Source organism: Haliaeetus albicilla, chromosome 14 (genome assembly GCF_947461875.1).
Source record: "Haliaeetus albicilla chromosome 14, bHalAlb1.1, whole genome shotgun sequence".
Classification (NCBI taxonomy): Eukaryota; Metazoa; Chordata; class Aves; order Accipitriformes; family Accipitridae; genus Haliaeetus; species Haliaeetus albicilla.
Window position 1 is genome coordinate 28,938,431 of NC_091496.1, and position 16,143 is coordinate 28,954,573.

The following is a 16,143-nucleotide window of genomic DNA, read 5'->3' on the forward strand; positions in this document are numbered from 1 at the left end:
GTTAGGTACCTTGTATAATCATAGCAAAAATTTAGTACCTCATAGTTGCAGGCCACAAATTCAATTCTATCAATGTAAACTACTTTTTGACAAAAGTTGCCTTCAGGTTCCCCCAAATCAGTAATTTACAGCTATTCACAATCACCCTGGAAAGATAATTCAAAATTCTACAATAAACAGTGTCTCTGTTCTAATACAATTCCATTAAAATGTAAAGTACTGTTTATGTTTCAGACTCTTCCTGGTGGAAACCAGATTGAAGACAAAGCCCATCAATCCCCATCCAATTACTTCTTGGAAAGCAGATACCATCTTTTTCTTTCAGCATTATGCTATATATCCTCCTCCCGTTCACCTACGGCAGTATCAAAACTTATCTGACTTCTGACCAGACATGTGGATGGGTTAGCCTTCTTCAGGGACAAAGTTAATGCCAATCCATTATCCAGCTGATGGAATGACTTGTACATCAACTGTTTCACATGTCAGTCATCAATACGATCACCAGCAATGAGTCCTTACATAACTCTTGAGAGAGTTACAGTTCAGCTGCAAGATAACTATACGAGATGTACTTCTGTACTAATCTAACAATATGATTATGTTTGCCCTATGCAAAACAAACATATATATATATATATAGACTGAATATTTGGTAGGTATACAAAATGCATACATATACGCATACATGAGTTGTGCTGTTTAAAGTCCTGTAGTACCAGGAAGAAACAGGAATGAGCACAGTGTCTCCTCTTCCACAAATTGCCAATACAGGACAGAAAAGCTAGATCAATTTAACGATAATTAATACCACAACTACAATTCAGTTCACCAACGCAGAAAATATTCATATTTAGAAAACTTCCTTAGCTTTTTTTCCAAAGCCTAATTAACTCAGAAAATCCAGATGTAACTGTACCACTAATAGTCCCCAAAAATGTCCATTTAAGCCATTTGTCCAAAAATGGAACATTTTTTCTCTGCTTTTGCAATTTTCCAATATGGATTTTTATCTTGGTTTCAGTTTTCCAACTCTAACTCAGTTTTCTAAAACTTACTCCTAAACAGTTGTCTATTGAAAGACAGGACAGAAAGCAAACAGAATTTTTCTCTCTGTTAATTAAAAATGTACTCATGAATGCATTTTATTTTTTTATGTATTTCTATCACTACTTTTATGACTGAATCCCAGTTTTCAATCAGTGCAAAGACACCGTGTCCTGCCATAAAAAACTATCAACTCTAAATGACATACTGAAGAACTAGCATTCAGAATTTACTACTATTTCCTCATGGACTACAAAAACATTCCCTCTCCACTTTCACATACTGCAAGAAATAGAGTCCAGTGCTAAAAAGGCCAAAGAGATTTTGGCTTGCTTTACAGAAAGCGTTTTTATAGATTGTATTTAACTTAAAGTTATGGAAGAAAATAATGGAGGAAACAGAATAACAGTTACTTTCGTCCATATGCCTTAAGTTCCAGACATACTGGAATTCAATAAAATGATACTGCCAAACTATTATAGATGCACAAGTCAGTATGACTGCATTTCTCACATTATTTGGTACAGAACATAGTAAATTTCCAGAAAAAAATATCCTTTAAAAAAAAAAAGTCTCTTGCTGGCTCACCAGATTTCAATTACTACACAATTACTACACAGTTTCTATCAAACCAAACAGTTCTCCAAAATACTGACATTGCCTATGAAGAAACTATCTAGTATAACTACAGACAAGTTATGCTGTTCAGACGTGTACAAATATGTGATAGAAATCCAGTCATATTTCCACTGCTACCTAGAAAGCAAATCATCTGACCTTTTTTACTGTTTTCTCCATTGGGTAATGTAAGAAAAACCAGCAATTTACAAATACATTACTACATATTAACATATAGCTATACACAAATTTATATGTGATGCCAGTAACATCTACAGTTTCCACATATAGTGCTGTATACCCTTTGATTTACAACACTGCTAAAGCTTAATATTGTATCTTTGCTTCTTTGTATGATTTCACCATATTCATACCGTAGCCTTCAGGCCAGTGCCTCAAGTCCTTGGAAAAAGGTGAAGTTAAATCAGAAGAAAGGAATTTTCCTGTCTTACTACGCAGTGGGTTGACAGTCATAGCGAAACACACACCAGGACGGTCTTGTTTTGCACTGCTTTGAATTAGGTTAGAAAGGTCTGTGCTTCCTCCCAGAGGGTGAAACTTTAGAAAACTTGTTATAAACATAGTTTCAGCACTAATTACTCTCACCATCATTAACTCCTCTGGAACTACTTCTTTTTCTTGCCCTTCTGAGCCATCAATTTGTGAAGAAGGATATATCAATATTATGGAGTATATAGGTATATCTGAATATTTCATAATACCTCTAGCAGTTACTGCACATAGCATACAGAGAAACAATACATATTTACTTCAGAAACACTGGTATACATAGAAGCAATTGGGCCTGGTTTCCATTATGGTAAGTTAGTTTGTTGTACCCTGTTGAAATCTGCATATGTAAGATTTAGTAACAGGCACCTGTTGAGCATATTTTGCAATTCATACATTAAAATATTGCCTAAAATTTTGCATTTGAAAAATTCTGGAAATATTCTCAAGAAGTTTCCTACCCCGTAGGAAAAGCAAAACGTGAACAATTGCAACACAACATGTAGATTGATTCTTTGTTGCAATAGCAAGTACGAAAAATCTGAAATAGATGCGAGTGCCTTGCTAATCTCTCATCTTCCACTAATTCCTTCAGAACGTCCTTTTCCAGATCTAAGGTAAAAAACCTGACACCCAGTTGTACATGATTCACCCAAGATAGCTGTGAAGGTATGGAGTAAAGCAAGGTATTCAGTGCAGGCATGCCAACTCCTAGGGTGGTACTACACTCACTAACAGTGTTTCTTCACAGGCAGGTTCAGGCTATTAACACACAAAGCAGTTCAAACAAGATTTGAACTCATGGTTCTTGAAATCATGGAATATTCCTGGTTACCAATGGAATAGAGCTCATCAGTTTTTCAGGAAACTAGGAACATCCAAACTCAGGGATTCATTACTATTTAATCTTGTCTTTTAAAAATTTTACTTATTATAAAAAACATTGGTACAAATACAGTCTAAAAGAATTTTCTAACCAAATTAGCTTAACGCAGCTGATGTAATGAATCTATACAAACTTAACTCTAGAGTTCCAGAGACCTTGGTGAGAGACCCATGTTTTCACTTATTTTTGTGGCAGGTGCTAAAAAAAGCATGTAGGGAAAGCCAACATGACTTAAATACTCTCTGCTATCTAGTCATAATACAAGCAGTTATACATCTCAGTGAATCAGAAGAAGCAGAGATCAGCTATTTGAATATGGACTGGTAAGCAAGAACCGCAATTCCAGAACAAAAGAAAGTTGCAAAAAGTAATACTCAAAGATTTGTGATGCTTGACCTGTACTCACCTGCTTCTTCTAAGCCTCAAAAAGACCTTTTAACTTCAACATTGAACTGAAGTGATGTCCAAAATCAATTCCAGTACCACCATCCTGAGAAGACAAAGAGAAACACTTATAGCTATTTAGACATCATTTAACGAAAACAAAATAGCATTTGGCTTTATCACACCCTCTAAGTAGTTCTGGATGTGCATAAGCTGATTCATAGGTATTCTGAAAGAAAAAGGAAGGAGTTATAATTTTTAATTTTTCTATTTTGACAAAAATATTCTGGTTGAAAGAATGAGCAAATTGAAAGAGAAAGATTCTCTTAACAAGTAGCCAGCTTAAATGTAGTCCACAAAGAAATCTAATTGTTCATCAAGTTTCTGCCTTGCAGTAGACAGATAAGCATCACTCAAAGTCTAATAATAAAAATAGAATAAAAAAATAAGACTAAACTACCTAAGGGCAAACAAGAGGGATGCTTCCCTGCAGTAGTTTGTTCCAGACAGCAAACTGCACATAGTATCACTACCAATAAGTTCACAGGGTCATCTGAAGGAAGGAACAGAGCTGAGAGACAGCATGCCAATGAAATTTAAATCTATATGCATTTTGGGAAGGACAAAAGGACAAGTAAAAAGAAAAAAACAGCTGTGAAGTTGAGACTGCAAGGCTGCATTGAAGGGAAAAGGTTGGACAAGGCAGAAGAAATAAAGACCATGCAGGTCCATAGAAAATATATATAAATTACATCTATGCCTCAGCACATTTCTCTTTGCTGAAATCAGCTGGCACAGATAATCCTAAACCTATGCTAGTATACTCACATACACTCCAAAACAGAGGAGCTGCATGCAAACTGTTGAACAGAGGTGGTCGAATAAGTGTCTGGGAATTTTCTGGAACAATGTTAATTTCCAAAGACCAAAAGTCTGGCAGAGACCTGGAAATACTTCCAAGCATTGTTTAATTTACTAATACAGACATAGCCTTAATGCCTGAAACTCTGCTACTTCTGAAGTTGATCATACCAGCCTGTCGATGGTGCCTCTTGGCAATTCTCCCTTGCTGACAAGGTCAGACAGAAGCAGACTGAAGAGTAAAATGAATGTAGAATCTTATAAAGAAAAGACTGCTTTCCCACAGTTTAAAAAAAAAAAAAAAAATCTGTGTTCCAACTGGCATTATTAATACACACTTTGTTACAAGATGTTTGGACATTTAAAAGAGATGCAGTTCTAACTTCTTCCTTTGTTTGCAGAGTGCAACAAAACCTGCTGGGAAGGTCGAAGTTCCTAGAAAACTGAAAGCTACCTGGCAGCCTCTGTAGCAGAGCAAGTGAAGAAGGAAGAGCAAAGAATGACAGGCTGGAGGAATAAACACTACATGAAACCCCTGCACAGTAGGACAGCACTGGGAAATGAGAAGGAAATCTTATGAGCTCTTAATAAAAAGAGAAAAAAAGAAGAAAATGTTGAAAACAGGTAAGGATCCTAAGGCAAATATGAGGAGGTGAAGGTGGGTGGCAATTCTTAAAAGTTGTTGGAAAGTAAAACATGTGTCAATGAAACTTTGCTTAATGGTCATGTGGTCACTCTGGATCCAGAATGGAAATGTCCAACCAATTAAGAGAGAAGCATTCACCTCTCCTATTTCCCATTAAAAGACTGCAGCTGTAGCTATGCCTCTAAAACTTTGATGTTTCTTGTGCACCTGAAGTCCAGACAAAAATACACCTTATTGTTATTTCTTCAACAATATGTGTTGTTTGTTGACAGATGTTAATATGTAAGCCTCAAACACCAACATTCTGTATTTCTCTTTTTTCCTATATTCCTTTATGCCATAAAAATTTCAACTATTTTTCTTAGCTTGGATAGTATTAAACATCACATTTTGCTTCAGCTCAGAAAGCAAGCCAAGATAGTTATGATATATGAAATCTTATTTCAAAACATGACCTATTTTGGTGAGATACAGCCTTCTTAGAAGAAATTTTTGATGACATTTTATTGTAATTATTCTTAATACAAAAACAACCACACTCATTAGTCTTGATTATCAAAATTTTATCTTTGGTCTTTTTGAATGATCAGGATTTCTACAATTTTTCAGAAGTCATTAAGGAATATTTAAAAGTGGGCAGGATTGCACACAGTAGGTATGACATGCGTGTCACAGACAGGTGGCAGGCCTTACCTATCAACTTTCTTTTTACTGGTACAAGTCTTCACCTTTAGAAACTTATCCTTTGACCTATGTTTCATTTACGATACATTCCAGTCTGGTTTAACTGATGAAGGCAGCTGCCTCTTAAAAACAATATTACTTTTGTTATAAACATGGATTTGTTTTGATTTTTGTTTGCATCCCAAAACCTGGACCTGAATCATTCCAGTTATTCCAGTTTAACCATAACATTTCTCTACCTTCCCTCCAACTAAGCCAGCATGTTCCATCCCTTGGACAATAGCCCATAGATTTTTAATGTCATTGTTTACCTATCCCATACTGACACTGCTTACAGAGATATTTTTTCTGTTCTTCACTGTCTAACAATCCCATGTGAATTCCATCTGAACCTTAAAAGTTTACAATCAAATTCACAGAACTTGCCAACCAAAGCCTTGAAAGCATCTTGACAGAATTTTTTTTTTTTTAAATACAGTTGCACACATGCAGATGAAAGTTCAAGCAATTCTGGCAGCTCACTGTAGTATTGTCTACTCAGGCAGTTTACTCTCATCATATGAACAGTAGAATACAACTGAATTGAAAGTTACCTGCATGCCACTTGTCTTTGACTTCCCATTCAGGTCCCTAAAATTTGAGTCAAACAAGCAAATACCACAAACTTCTGAAATAACTAAGAAAGGAAAAGTGCATTGGTCAACAACTGAATTAATTTGATATGTAGATGCTCATTAAGATGTAGATTTAGAGGAATTCTAATGAAATTTTTCTCCAAATGATGAAGTACGTAACAATTTTGATCACCCACCTAGCACAGAAGCTAGATAGGTGACAGATGCATTTTCAACACTGACAATGTTACGCAGTTTAGGTAGCATTTGTCATATGTTATGCTGCACTAGACTTCTTACATAATCAAGCATTATTCATTATGAGCAAAACTAATAGAATTGGGCTCTTATTTATGTGAATTGTCACAGTTGTTTCAGAAATCACTAGAATATAAAAATAATTTAATTCAAAATGAAAGCCAAATTCATTCCTAGATGAAGACATTCCTTTGAAACTTGACTTAAATAAACAAATACAATGCCCATGTGCTGCAAACAATTCCCTTTAACTCATTTATTTATTTGTTGCATTCATCTCTTAGCTCATTTTACGTTTGGATCACAAATCATTAGGGTAAGTTTAACTGTTATATGTTTGAACGCTGCCTCTATGACAACATTTTGATTTGAGACTACTTGCTCTTATTCATTATCTTGTCTTGTTACTAGCCTTTAGTATTTTTTAAAATGTAAAGAACCCCACCAAAGTGCACTACAGCTCTTAAGCCTTTCTACTATTTGATAGATCAACAGCCATCCTGATGTGTCTCTATTTCACTTAAGACCTACTTGTTCACATTTTTTCTATAGTTAAAATGGTTCAAACTGTGCACTGCTGCTTTAAGTGGGTATTTGTATAAAATATTCCAATGAAGCACTACTCACCAAAGCATTCAGGAGTATTTTAGAACATGGTTGAGGGTCACCAATATAAGGTATCTTTAGATATACTTGTTTTGAATCAGATACATTGGGCCAGAGACACAACTGGTTTCAGTAAAGCAAGAATTACTAGCTAAAGAGACTGAGTATTATTTTAAAGGCACACACATTCACTGGTATCCATCTTACACCTTTCCATCGTATAGCCCTCCCATGCAATTAAATACAAAAGAAGTCTTAATTCCTAATAGGACTTCTGAGCAAGTCTTAAATTGCACTATGTCAACAGCACATCCTGAATTTTATTTGAAAATACATCATTTACACCTAAATGATAATGTATATCTTCTAGAAGTACGAAATAAAAAAAGTTTAAAGTTACTTAATAGTCAGACTATGTATTTTTAGTTATATTTAAACTACTTCCAACTTAAACGACATTAATTTACACTACAAAGAATATGCATTTTTAAAGAATATTATGCCAATTACAGAACTGCAAATAGGAAAAAAAAAACCTCCTTTTCTTCCCGAATCCAAGTACTGAGTTAGAAAATTTCTGACAGAGAAATACTCAGAAGCTCATAACCAGATGAGCACTACTGAGTGCCATTATAATTAACAAGAACATGCAAAATAAATTAGTAGTTATGTTTTATAATCATTCCAAAGTTAAATGAGCCTATGAAAGCCCTTCATACTACTGTGATCTCATTAGCCAATTTTTACATGCTACTCTACATTACTACTTAGACGAATGAAGGCTGGATTTTGTTACGTTATCAGTGAGTACAAACAGAAGTACTGTGGTGGTAGGAGAAGCCACCATTTTTTTACCTGGCACAAAGAAAATAATGAATTCCTGAATTCTTCTTGAGCTGCCAACCTTCCCCAACTATGTATTTTCCAAAATTTTTAACAAATGCTATGTACATTACAAAATTTCACGTTATATTCTATACCATTAAAATTAAGCTTGAATTCTCACAACATTTGCTAATTTGCTAATCAAAATATCTATACTCAATTAATCAAGACAACATGCAACCATGCAAAGAAACAAGTCAAGGGAAAAAAAATAAAATTTACAGAAAAGCATTAACAATTTAGTATTTAATGCCTTGGAAATTGGCCAGTGACAGAAAAAAAATGATGACATGGACTAAATATATAATCTACTTCTGATATATCCCATTCACTGTGTAACTGATGTACAGGTTACATATAACTCCTCTTGGGGGGGAGGGACTGGGGAAGAGAGGGGCTGGGGGAGGTGTCCATTTAGGTCTTACTTATCCTAAAGATTAATAGGACACTGATTACCTGTACTTATCAAGGCACACTGGAGAAAAAGGAGACAGTACAAATAAACAGGAAGCCTGGAGCAAAGGAAAAATCTCCCATCCTCAGTCTTCTCTTCCAAAACCCCCACAGCAGCATTGTCTGAATAGTTGGGTATACAGACTAAACCACCCCTGAGGCAGGTCTAACTTGCTTGACTTGCCCTTACATGATAGATAACCCGTGTTGACACTAATCTTATAAGTATGCACAATACCAATATCATATTCATGGAGATTTCTGAACAATTTATCCAACATGCACAGATACCATGCCTTACTTTATCTTCAGGCATGTCTGTCTGTCTTCTGAAAACATTTAATTTATTATAAGTTAGCTCAGAGAAGAACCACTTTCCGCTTGTTGTTAAATGTTGTTATAATAAACTGCAGCAGCCTACAGTAATTGGGTGAGAAGAACAAAAATGAAAGCTATTACCTATTCCTAAATAGTTTGATTTACAATACCACAAACACAATGGCACCGCACTTTTGTGAATTATTTCCAGAACTACAATTTGTTTCTCCCATTTTCTCACAGGACATGATTAGAAGGGATTCAGGAATACTATCAGATGAGAATGTAGAAGTAACAACTTTAAAAAGTATCCCCTCATAAGAGCACATATATGGTGATCATCCTGGGTTGTCTTACATATCTAGTTTGCTCTTGTAAGGAGACATACGTACAGATTTATAAATCAGTAATGCGTAACGTCAAAGAGCACCTGACCCTTCTGCCATGATGCATGCACCATATCACAGACTCAGTCACTCACACTAGGAGGCTGTCTAGTCCAAACTGCGTAAAGCAGCACCTGAATTTAGACTGGGTCACTTCGGACATCAGCCAAATGCATATTCAAAACTTTCAAAAAACACGATTCCACAACCTGGCTTCTCTTCCGCCTCTTTTCTGCCTGACTCTTCTGTAGAGCTTGCATCCGTCCATCACTGAACTCCCACCATTCAAGCTGTTCTGCCAGTTGGCAGTTTATTCCAATGATGCCATAGTTCTGCATCTGCATGCGGAGCTCTAACTCCTCCTGTTTCTTCCCCACCCACAAAAATCCCACCTAAATAAATAAATTGAAAACCCAACAAAAACAAAACAAAAAAAAATTGAAAACAGCCACACAAACAACTTCGGGGGGGGGGGGGAGGGGGGAGTTAAACTCCACCCTCCAAACAATGCAGAACCCACTAAATCAATCAAAATACACCAAAAAAATCCACAAACTACCAGAAAACATGACACACACACCCCTTAAGCTTCTAAAGACCAAAAGGAAAATGGGGGAAAAAAAGAAGAAAAATACACCAAACTGTGGAAAAAATGGAAGAGGGGAAAAAAACCACCAAAACAAAACAAACAAGAAAAGGTTCTAAGATAACCTACTTGGGCAACTACAATCTCTTGCCAAAATAGCCACCATGAAAATAAAGACAGGCAATTGTCTCGCCAATTACTGTCATCTCCATTAGCTGACTGTTCACAGCATCTGCTAAGTAGGTGTTTCCCACTTTGGCTGAACAGCAGGTTACTCGCTCATCAGCACAGGGCTTCGACGGCCTTACCACATCCTCAGTTTGGGCACCTCAAGGACTGCTTGCACTGCTTATGAGGTTGGTTCAATACTGATACGACCAACATGGTTAGCTACAGGTAATTATGGCAAACTAAATGTCCAAAACAATTGGATCCTTGCAGAGGTCCCTACCCTAAAACCGACACTTGGCATGACTTCATTTATTGTGTCTTTTGTAAAGAAGAAGAGAGTTTTATGTCCTTGATGGCGTATTTCTTCTCAGAGACCCTGCCCGGTGACCTAAGTAAGAGGCTGCTCTAGAGGATGCTGCTCACACATCTCTGTCATTCACTCCTTGGCTCCCTACACAGAGCTACATCGAACTGTGGAGAGAAAAGTCTTACATACAGGCCAGTCCTCCCTACAGACACAAATGCACAACCAAGTCTTCGGCTGTGCTGTATTTTCATGTGGACCACTTCAGGTTACTGGGCAAGCTCAAAGATTCCAGATTTTTTCACAAAAATTAGAGAATGACTGCTCTTGATCATCAGATCCATCTGGAAGTTAACAGTCCATTCATGTTAAACAACTCAGAGACTACACTTCAGCAATGGCCAAGGAAGACAACACTGAGAAAGACAGAGGATATAAACATAACCCATGTTCTGAACCAATCCCTAAAGACATCTAAGAAACAGAGCACCTTCATAACATTGAAAAATGTCCCTATAAGTATGGCAGATAAATATTAGGGCCATTAGATATTTCTGCCTGTCTTGTACAAGCACACATCACATTGGTGTATGACCCAAAGTAAATTTCTAGCCACAGACAAAAACTGCTTTGATGTAGATCAGAATCTGTGTCCTTTAAGGGGCAACAAAAGCCAAAAAAACCCCTACCACTATTTCAAAGAGGGTCACTTAATAAAAATGCGTAAGCTTGTTACAAGGAAGAAAAAAGGGACAGCTACAAGAGTCACATCTTTACAGGTGGCACGGAGACTGATTAAAGAAAACTTTTGCAAGCTCAGAAGAAATGCATACAACCTATCAAAAAAGACTGAGAAAATCACAGAAGGGAGCTGTCATGACAAAACAGGATGAAGAAGGTTATTAGAAAGAAAAAGGAATCCTTCTAAAAGCTTCAAGTTGTGTCCAAGTGAGGAAAACAGAAAGCATTGTCATTTCTGGGAGGCTTAAACAAATACATAGTAAGGTGTCAGAGAGCTGTAGGGACAAGCAGCTCCCTGTGGGCTGGGGGCCAGAAGTGGTGGGGGCTGTCCGTGGGCAGGGCAGGACCTGGCTGCGCTCGGCCAGGGAGCGTGGCAGGCCGGGGGCAACCGCAGCCCACGGTATCAGGCACCTCAGTGGGACGGGCCAAGGCTGGGGGTCTGGATCAGGCCTAGTGAGGAGCCTCTCACATCCAGCCACCTAGGAGCTTCAGCCCTCGGCTGGCAGAGAGAAGATGCCACAAAAAATTGGGTTTGCATCCACGGTAGAGGAGATCGGAGAAGTTACTAGGCCAGACACCCTCCTTAGAGAGATACATGAGAGGATATGTCTTAAACTGAAGTGCTATTAGAGAAGATGAGACCAAAAAGACAAACTGAGCTCTTAAGAGATTATTTCACTGGAGTGTATCCCATCAACAGCTCTAAAGGAACATGAGTATGAAATAGCTAAACTTATAAAAATGGACAAATGCCTGCTTCAAATTGTTCTAGTATCAAAGGAAGGCAGTAAACATGGAATCGATCCTAAAAAAATCTAGAGAAGATCCAAAAAGCTACAGATCAGTACACATGGAGTTCACACTAAGCAACCTGGTATAGACTACAATAAAGAATGTATATGTCAATATGTATGGCATGTTGGGAAGGAGTCAACATTCTACTATGAAAATGAAAGCCATGTCTCAGACGATAACAGTTTTTTGGAGAAGTCCTTGAGAACATGGACAAAAGAGATCCACTTCTAAGTCATGTATTTCCAAAAATCATTTCATAAGCTTTCTTACCCAAAGTCTCTAAAAGAAACTAAATTGCACGGGAGGAAAAAAAAAAAATAGAAAATCCTTGCACTGCTTAAAATAATTAAAAGAGAGAATATTAAGAACAAGAATAAATGTCAGTTTGCAGAATTTCTCAGAAGGAGAACAGCAATGGAGACTCAAAGCACCTATCTGTAAGAAGGCCAGTGCTGTTCAGCATATTCAAAAATTGCCTGGGAAGGGGATGAGCCATGATGCGACAACATCGTCTCTAACACTAAACCACAGGTAGTAAAGATGAGGGTAGACTGAAGAACTGCGAAAGAAAATGTAATACTGAACATGAAGTGATAAATAGCAAGTAATATTTACTGAGAAGAAATGCACAATGATGTCTACAGAGAAGAAACAATGCTAACTGTGCAATGATGGGTTTTGAACAACTTAAAAATGAGCATTTGCAATGATAAATTATTGTCGGGTGAAAATCTCAGCCCAACTTTCAGCAGCAAACTGACCAACACGAAGTCCTAAGAAATGCATATGGGGGGGGAATAAACAAAAAGATCATCATGCAACTGTATAAATTCACTGGCAATGCAACAGTACTTAGAACCTAGTATATAGCTCTTTCTCCCTTTCCCTCCCTAGCCAAAAAAGTTACTGTAGACCTGTAGAAGATTCAGAGAAAAACAGAATAGTCAAAAGCACAGATGGCTTCTGTACAGGCAATAGGTATGTAGACTATGACACTACAGGCTGGAAAAGAGATACGGAAAAAAGTCCAAACCATGGGAAGAGCATGGAGGAGGCCAACATTCCAGCATAACAATTAACAAACCAGGCTACTGGACACATGTTCAAAGCAAATAAAAAAGCGTGATTTCTTACAAAACATATAACTGAGCTACAGGACATCAGAGATGCTAAAGTTCTTGGTGGGTCTAGACTGGCTTGGACCTCAAACCCAACTGTGGGCTGCCCACCCATATGCTGAAAAGCTTCTTGTATCACTGCAGTATAATGCATAAAAAGTTTCAAGCATGCAAAAGGTTAAAAAATTATTTTTTTTAAGAAAAATAGAAAAGCTAGATAGAAATAACCAGCTTCCTGGAGGCCAAAAGGCACTAATAACTACAAATGGTCAGAGCAAGCTGAGAGGAGGAGGAGAAGAGGCACTGGTAGGGTTCATTTTCAGGGTCTTCCAGGACCCGTGTTGTAGCTATGTCCAGTTCTCAAGAACCACATGTGTTACACTCTGTCTTCCATTGTGCAGTCACTTACACAATGGGATCTATTATATTCCTGTAAATTAGATGACCCCAAAAGCACACTCACTGATGTCCTCTTCCTCATCTGTAACTGATGAGTGATGCACTCACTGAAGAGGCCTCGTTCCTAGGAAGCAGCAGACCTAAATGGAGTGTCCCCTAAGTTCCGGACAGTGAATTCTGTGTCACTGTGCTGGTGGAGAAAAACCACATGCTGCTACTAAATGCTGACTGCAGCCAGGGTGGTGGTATGGCTGGTTACTGCTGGTGAGCAGAAACCTGTGGCTTACTAGATGTAACAGATACTGTGCCACTATCCTCTCTGAGTGTGCCCCTGGATTCTGAGAAGAGAGTCCAGGTCATCCAATTTGACTTTTACTCCTCTCCATTCACATTACTTTTGGCTGTAGTCATTTGATATCATTGTTTTGTTGCACTTGCGTTTAATTATCAGTACCAAAAAAAGAACGAGAATAGTAGCCACTGATACCTGTACAAAATGATCCCATGATAGGACAGGGTAACGATGGACACTTGATCTTTTCTACTTTCCAATCTTTTATCCTCATACAGTTGTTATGGAAGAATGATGAAAACTACAGGAACTGAGTGCTTTGAGCAGGAGGACAAGGGGCATGTCAGAATGCCGGCTTGAGAAGCCAGTGCCTGGCTTGAGAAGGGCTAAGTTGCCAATAAATGATATACAACACATTTCAAACATGAGCCAGAATGAACCTTTGTCTTCTGTCTCTACATGCACGCAAGAGTTCAAGCATATGTAAAAGGGACTGTGGGTAAGCTTTGTACACAATGGTGCAAGTGAACTAAAAGGTACATTTTCAAATCTCTAATCTGCAAAGGATCCAAGCTGTAATACAATTATCTGGTTCCTTAATAATTGTAAATAAAAAATGCTGTAAGCTGTTATCCACTTACAATAGTTTTCTTGTGGATGTTTCATAAATTGCCCTTTTTTTTTTCTAAAAGATACATGTCCAGTCTACATGACATGGGTACATAGATGTACCTCAAAGCAGCTGATTCATTTTTGTTAGCAGAAACTCTCAAGAAAACAGGATCTTCAGTTAAGAAAAAAAAAAACCCAAGCATTTCACAAATACATTTTTATCCACCATTCTGTTCAAAACCAGCATAAATGCTCATGTTAACTGTAATTATAACAGAAGTCACTGGTATTATATTAACAGCTAATAGCTATGGAGCAGGATAAGAACATCAGTAAAGACACATGAGTATAAATCTAGTCCTGCTGGTCTCCCATATCACTCATTACCAAAATGAAGTATATAATAACTTGCAGATAATAACTTCATCTTTTATGAAGAAGAATTTGCATGAGTGATTAGTTTCTAAGTTGGACCTTAGGTAGAAAAAGTAATTACATGCTTTTTAAAATATTTTTTACTTGGCTGCTGTAAGTAGTTGCTCTGCAATATCCTGGGTTGTGGTCTAGCCACACTTTTCTCAGATCCAGTGTGACTTTTGGGACAAGAAATTTAAAGTGTATGAAGAAATTTGAATTCAGCTTTTGATAATACACTGTATGCAGGGTCCGAATGCTGCCTGCAACTTTTGGGAACTGTCTCACATACCTGCAGAACTGCAGTACAACTCTTCACACTCAGTAGGTTTTCTGTATGCGATCCCACAGTAAATACAGAGGTAGTATCTTCTACAACTATTTCTAATAACCTTGTGGACAATATTGTCACAGCAGCAAAGCCTCTTACCCTAGTGATTTAAACCAATGGTAAAAGCCAAAGAAAGAGTGATCAAATCTTTGATTTTCATAAGGTAAGAAAATCTATTTGTTCATAAAGAAGCAAGTATGTGGGAATAACTTTAACCTATTTAATGGATTAAAAAAACCCAACAGTTTTCAAAAAAATGAAGGGCACAAGTTAATTTAGGCATTTATAGAAATTCTCATTTCTGCATCAACTTTCATAATAAATTAGTAAAACAATTCCCATAGCAACCTCTTGCACTGTATGATGCACATATTGGTCATGAAACACGAAACATCTTCTATCTGAAACATATAAATCAAAACATAATGGGAATGTGGATAGCTTTTATATTTTAAAAGCAATAAGTTTTCTTGGACAGCTATTTTTCTAATTCTATGCTCATCTTGTAACTTTCTTCAATTGATCAATCAATTTCACATGAATAAAATGGCCCTCATACAAACACCTCTGGGCACTGTACAAACTCAATATAAAATAATTACAGTAAAATATTAATAAGCTAAAATATGTATTCTTGCTTTCCAAAATATTAACATATATTTTCTTTTAAAGAGGCACGATTGAAATGCATATGGTAAGAGAATCCTGGCAGGCAAGAACTTCACTTCAAAAAGGTACAATATGATTGCTTTTGCCAGTAACATCGTTCGCTTTGGCTGTTGCAGAGCCAACGAATTTTAATTTATGGCAATTGACTGAATATGATCCTGTGGAAATTCCTGTCAGAGATATGAGTCTGATCCAACGCCCCAGAAGGAAAGTCTTTCCACTGACCCACTAAGACTCATTAAAAACTGTCAGGTAACATACAGGCTCTGTTCCTAAACTGCTTTAATTTTTACATATAATCAGTGGCACAAACATATAGTCTCTAACCCTGAAAAAGTAAGTACCCTCTCCTATAAAATCAGGAATATAAAACACAAAACCTTACTTTTATACTCCACAGAGAATTACTACATAATACCTAAACTTCAGCTTTTAGTTTCCAGATCTTACTGTGCGACAAACAAAGGCCTCTCCTTGCACGAAAGTAGTTCATGTTTTTAACGGTTCTTTCAAAACCGTAATCTAGCTATCGTAACTATGCTTTAACTATGTATG

General features: G+C 37.1%; 1 protein-coding gene across 7 annotated transcripts in view; it reads right to left on the reverse strand.

Annotated features, from left to right (window-relative positions):
- Nucleotides 1–16,143, reverse strand: part of FOXP2 (forkhead box P2) — a 435,423-nt gene that overhangs the window by 295,948 nt on the left and 123,332 nt on the right. For 5 of the 7 annotated variants that reach the window (XM_069802108.1, XM_069802113.1, XM_069802106.1 and 2 more), the window contains one exon: nucleotides 3,468–3,551. The exons of the other annotated variants lie outside the window; for them this stretch is intronic. The gene's annotated coding sequence lies outside the window, so the exon portion shown is untranslated. The remainder of the gene's footprint in view (nucleotides 1–3,467; nucleotides 3,552–16,143) is intronic. 7 annotated transcript variants of the gene reach the window in all.